The following is a 6520-nucleotide window of genomic DNA, read 5'->3' as shown; positions in this document are numbered from 1 at the left end:
TTTCGCCTCCGTCAGTCCAGATGGGGTCTTGGTCATTTCATCTCTCGCCCATCTATACTATGCACTCTGCCCGTTCCGCCATCTTTAGCAAACGCTGCACCCTTGACCGGTGCCCTTCAATTGCATACATAAAACTACGGACTTTTTAACTGCAGCATCCACCATAGACACTCTTGGAGTCGGTATTACCGCGGCTGCTGGCACCAAACTTGCCCTCCAATCAACTACGCACTTGTTTACTGTGCTGCTTAACTTACGTCTCATAACTGCCTCCTCACCAAAGAGTGGGCAATTTTCGCGCCTGCTGCCGTCCTTGGACGTGGGAGCCATCTCTCAGGCTCCCTCTCCGGAATCAAACCCTCATTTCCCGTCACCCGTCATCGTCTTGGTAGTCCTTTACACTACCAACTAACTGATAGGGTTGCGTCCCAACTAACTGATAGGGTTGCGTCTTATTCTTGCCTATTAGCCACAGCTTACCGTGGTTATCTACGCCATCAAGAGCAAATCATCGCAACATTACTGAGCCGTTCGCCATTCTATATTAAGCATGCATGGCTAAATCTTAGAGACTAGCATCTACGTCAGGCAGAATCAACCTGGTGTTCTGTCATTTCCACTGTGGCCTATCCCAATCCTGCAAATTCATAGCAATCCATTGCTCACAACACAATATCCTCTATCCACAGACTCACTCGCATCTCCATGTCGCCAAAATGCTGTGTGCATACACTCCCCGGGTTTCCCCATGCATCTACTTTTCTGTGCCGCCCGTCCTACTCAATTTATATCAATGTATACGGGTGTGACGCGAAATAGATGTATAAAAGTGTTCGTACATATAATACACATATACATATACATACACATACACATATACATATACATATACATATAATACACATATACATATACATATAATACACATATACATATACATATACATATACATATACATATACATATACATATACATATACATATACATATACATATACATATACATATACATATACATATACATATACATATACATATACATATACATATACATATACATATACATATACATATACATATACATATACATATACATATACATATACATATACATATACATATACATATACATATACATATACATATACATATACATATACATATACATATACATATACATATACATATACATATACATATACATATACATATACATATACATATACATATACATATACATATACATATACATATACATATACATATACATATACATATACATATACATATACATATACATATACATATACATATACATATACATATACATATACATATACACACATATACACAACCCCCACATTATACACACATATACACACATATACACAACCCCCACATTATACACACATATACACACATATACACACATATACACACATATACACACATATACACACATATACACACATATACACCAACCCCCACGACTCACCCCCACACAAAAAGGAACAGGCCTGCCTGAAACACTCGTAATATATACTCGCTTCGCACAGCAACCCTCCTTACATGCGTAGTCTTCGCACACACATATCCCACAAGTCCCCATTCTGGCTTAGAGGCTTTCAGCCATTACAGGCTGGATGTAGCTGCGCCCCCACCTTAACAGATGAAGGCTCGACCAGTGATCCAAACCAGAACTTCCTCTCGTACTACTCTGGCCTGCTCTAGGATACAATGCAGTAGGGTAAAACTAACCTGTCTCACGACGGTCTAAACCCAGCTCACGTTCCCTGTTGGTGGGTGAACAATCCAACACTAGGTGATTTCTGCTTCACCATGCTAGGAAGAGCCGACATCGAAGAATCAAAAAGCGGCGTCGATACGATCTCTCGGCCGCCACAAGCCAGTTATCCCTGTGGTAACTTTTCCGTCACTTCTGCACTTAATACTTGCAAAAGATCTCTAGGCCCCTGTTTCCAGTCATCAATACGTGCTCTCACACCTATGTCAAGCTCGCTTTTGCCCTTATACTCTACGAGTGGTTTCCATCCCCTCTAAGCGAACCTTTGGACGTCTGCGTTACTTTGTAGCAGTCGTGCCGCCCCAGCCAAACTCCCCATCAAGCAACCAACCGTCTAGTCACGGGGGTCAGTGGTCTCACACAGTAACCCACCTCGCTACGACACCCAGACTAGACAATCTGCTTCACTAGAGTCAAGCTCAACAGGGTCTTCTTTCCCCGCTGCATATCCCAAGCCCGTTCCCTTGGCTGTAGTTTCGCAAAGCAGTAGGTAGGGACAGTGGGAATCTCGTTGCTCCATTCATGCGCGTCACTAATTAGATGACGAGGCATTTGGCTACCTTAAGAGAGTCATAGTTACTCCCGCCGTTTACAAGTGCGTACCTAAAATTACTTCCTTAACGTCCCAAGCACTGGGCAGAATTCACTTTGCATCCACACAAAGCTATGTTTTTATTAAACAGTCAGATTCCCCTTGTAAGCCCAGTTCTAGCATGCTAGAGCCAATAATTATCCCTAGGTTTTTCATCCATTTTGCCGATTTCCCTTACCTACTTTATACTTATGAATCGGGCTTCTAACCCCTGAGCCCTGATGCGGTTCGGTACGGCTGGCCCCTGTCTTTTTCCCCGGGCAAGTCCATGTGCGTCTCCGTATGACTCTCAACACATCGTCGCGCGGTACAGCAAATTCTCACTCCGCGCCCCCTTGCCGTCATCCCTGTTTCGCAACCTCAGGCGCCATCACGCAAATTTCTATGCATCTCCCTTTCATTTAGGTCCGTATCACCTCCTTCTATCCAAAGGACGAACCCGTCTCAACATTCACTTCTATAAGATGCTACTACTTCCAAGATCTGCTCCTAATGTTGTTCCATCCGCAGTCGCCCGCGCACTTCCCCACAACAATAGTGCCAGCCTACTACTCATAGAGTCGAGGGCCTCACACGGCTGATAAGCGCCATCCATTTTATGCCGTCGCAAATTCGGTAGGTACGTTATAACACGTTTCTTAGCGGATGCCGACCTCCATGGCCACCGCCCTACTGTCTGGATTTGCCTACCGCTTTTATGGGTTCTATGTTCTGCCTTTGGCTGTTTATCCCTCTGTTAGGTTCATCCCTTCTTGCAAATCAAGCTTACCTCAATTTGCCCACTGATCAATCCCTAGGCTCCAGTGCTAGTATACACCTATTACACTGCGACAGATTCGGAGTTTATTGAATTCTTCCACATCCTCTCTACACCATCTCCCTAGTCCTTCATCGCTGTCCTGAGAGACATTTCGGCTGGAACCAGCTACCAGGTAGTTCGATTGGTCTTTCGCCCCTTTCAGTAGCTCATGTCATCGAGTTGAACATCAGAATGACTTAGATCCTCCATCAGAATTTTTCCTGACTTCAATCAAACCGCTGAAAGTTCACTACCTTTCGGGTCTTACCCTCCCAACTATCAAATCGCTTCCGGTCCTGCACTTCAAATGCTTCTCCTCGCTGGGAATGTAATCTCCTTGGTCCGTGTTTCAATACGGGTCTGAGCTCCTCAGCTTACTTCCTTGTACTTTCACTATTTCACTCCCGTACTGGGACTTTTTCACCTTTCGCTCGCGCTACTTCTCCACTATCGGTCACCGACTATATTTAGATTTAGATGCTATTACCACCTCTTCACACTGCACTACCAAGCAGCACTACTCCTCCTATCTGTGCGCCCCAAGGACTATCACCCCCTCTGGTCGGTCTTTCCATACCCGTCTCATATCACACAATAATTACAACTGGACAGCATTGCCCTTTACAATTGGATCTTCTCCATGTTCAATCGCCTCTACTACTGGAATCTCTGTTGATTTCTTCTCCTATCCTTAATGATATGCTTAAGTTCAGGATGTTGTCCTGCACTCACGTGCACTATTAGAATCTTACTATCGTATACTCCACGTTCGTCATCGCTATCGGTACCTATCGATCCCGTACAAGGAATTGATTTATTATACTTATGTATCATTCATGGGAGGCTAACCCCCCATGCCTCTATTTTTTACACCCATAGGCGTTAAATTATATATACATTATATATACATTATATATACATTATATATACATTATATATACATTATATACACACACCATTAACACACCATTAACACATTATATACCACCATATTTCAAAACACATTTATTCTACTCCATCCTATAATCCTATTCTCATAATCATATTTCTCCACATATACTCCCTTCTTACCATCGATGATATTTACTACCTTAATTCATCATCTTTTAATCTTCTCCAACAAGTTTTTATCTTCATCATTACTAATTCAAGAACATCCATTTATAGATCTATACTATCCAATATTTCCTTAATACCTTTCCTCCCTCCTCATCAAATAAACCCCTAAGTATTTCTATTTGTTTCTCATTGTCCCCAACTCTTTCTTTTCCCACTATATGTTACACTATTTGTCATCTTATCTTCAATATTCTTCCAAATTGCTTTTTTAATAATTGAATTTCGACTGATGTCCCGCTACTAAAAATTGTATGAACGAGATATCCATCACATTTCATATCACTCCCAAATCATCAGAGGGATATTTTATCCATATAAGAAATTCTGTATAAGTACAGTCATAAGACTCCAATTTATTCCTCCATTATTCGAATAATATATAATCCAAAAATCATTTACCACATTGTAATATTTTATTCAACTCCATATTAACTCTCCATCAATGAGTACTATTATAAACTCCCTATCTTTCAATTTTGACACACACTTCCTTTCCCTTAAGTTGGCTTAACAACTCTCTACTATCTCTACCCATCAATTCAAAATCTCTGTATGAAATTATTAATTTCTTCAAACTAGAGAGTTTCAAAATCGATCTAATTATTATACTCCAATCTGAATTATTAAATCCTACTCGTTTTATATCCAAATGTACCAATGATCTAAGTCCAATTACAAACTCCTGAATCTTTTCTGTTCTTCTCCTATCTAAAACAGTTGATTCGTTCATATCTCTTCCCAACTGATTATCCGATAGATTTAAGTCCTCAATCAACTTGTTATTTTCAATAATTTCGGTTATTACTTCCAAATCATCCAATTTTAGCTTATTTCCCCCTAGATCTATATTCTTTAGACTTTTTATTCCATCTAAAATAGCTCTAATACTCTTTGAATCTAATTCACACCATCCAAGATTCAGAACTTTCAAATCTGGCATATTCTTCAATAATTTATTAATTTCTTGAATATCTCCACCATTAAATCCACACCTTGAGATTTCAAATGACTCTATTTTGAAATTACCTGCAATAACCTCACTATCATCGTGGTTAAAACTACAATCTCCGATGTTCACATCAACTACGTTTTCATACTTATGAATCATATTAAAGAACTCTGTAATTGTCTCCAATTTCATTTTATTTTTCTCCAAATTTATACCTTTCAAGTTGGGAAACCATTTTTGTATATCTCCAACTTCTTTAACAGATTTATAGGATAACTTATTGTCTCTCAGCCCTAAAAATTCTATTTTTTCCCAAGGCACGAGAGTACTGTGATCTCCTCCATCATCGTTGGCCTCTTCTGACGTCTGTTGATATATCTCAAATATGGATAGCACATCATTTTGATTTAGGCCATTTTCACCCAAATAGAGTGTCTTCAATTCCGGCATCTTTAATAATAATTCCGAAAAGACCAATGCTGCTCCATCTTCATTCAACTTATTTGAAGAATAATCTAAGCTTTCAATATTTAGTTTAGTTATTGATTTTGCAAATGTTTTGGTTCCTTCCAATTCAAGTCCATTCTCACTAATATTTAGTTTTTTCAGTGGTTCTATTTCCTCTATGGCTTTGAACAGTTGTGGCAGATAAGATGAATTATTAAACCTATTTCCAATCCTATTGCTACTAATATCAAATGATTCAAGATTTTGACAGTTTTTTAATTCCTGAGTGAATGGCAAGATCCATTTAGTATTATGAATATAAAACTTCAGCTTAATATGCCTCAATGCTTGAATGTTCTTCAACGATTCTACAACAAGATTCAGATCTTTATCATTTACATCTATATCCAATTCCAAATCTTTTAAATTCGTAGCTTTCTCAAACAACTCTACTATAAATGATACTTCTTTATCCTCTGTAATTGAAATCTTCAATACTTCCAATGTATTATATGGTATATATTCTAATATTTCCTCAAATATATTTCTATAATTATATAACTCTGTTATAACAATCAACTTAAGCTCGGATATCTCTTTCTTCCAATACTCTTTCAAACTACTGGATTTTAATTGGTATGCCTCCATAAACACATCAAATTCATTATATCCTATATATAATGAATTGAGCACAAATGGTGAGAACATTCTTTGTGTGGCTGGGTCTGTTAACTCTACTGTTTCCAATATTTGTTCTGTAATTTTCTTTGAGTATTCTCCAAATTCTTCATTATCCTTCTGTTCAAACAA

General features: G+C 38.8%; 1 pseudogene; it reads right to left on the bottom strand.

The window, feature by feature from the left end:
• Positions 1 to 1496: 1496 nt before the first annotated feature.
• On the bottom strand, positions 1497 to 3935 carry LOC147073046 (large subunit ribosomal RNA; annotated as a pseudogene).
• Between the last annotated feature and the right edge of the window lie 2585 nt (positions 3936 to 6520).

Source organism: Rhyacophila brunnea, unplaced genomic scaffold (genome assembly GCF_057557595.1).
Source record: "Rhyacophila brunnea isolate RB1 unplaced genomic scaffold, BYU_Rbru_1.0 scaffold_186, whole genome shotgun sequence".
Classification (NCBI taxonomy): Eukaryota; Metazoa; Arthropoda; class Insecta; order Trichoptera; family Rhyacophilidae; genus Rhyacophila; species Rhyacophila brunnea.
This window is presented reverse-complemented; position numbering and strand designations above follow the sequence as displayed.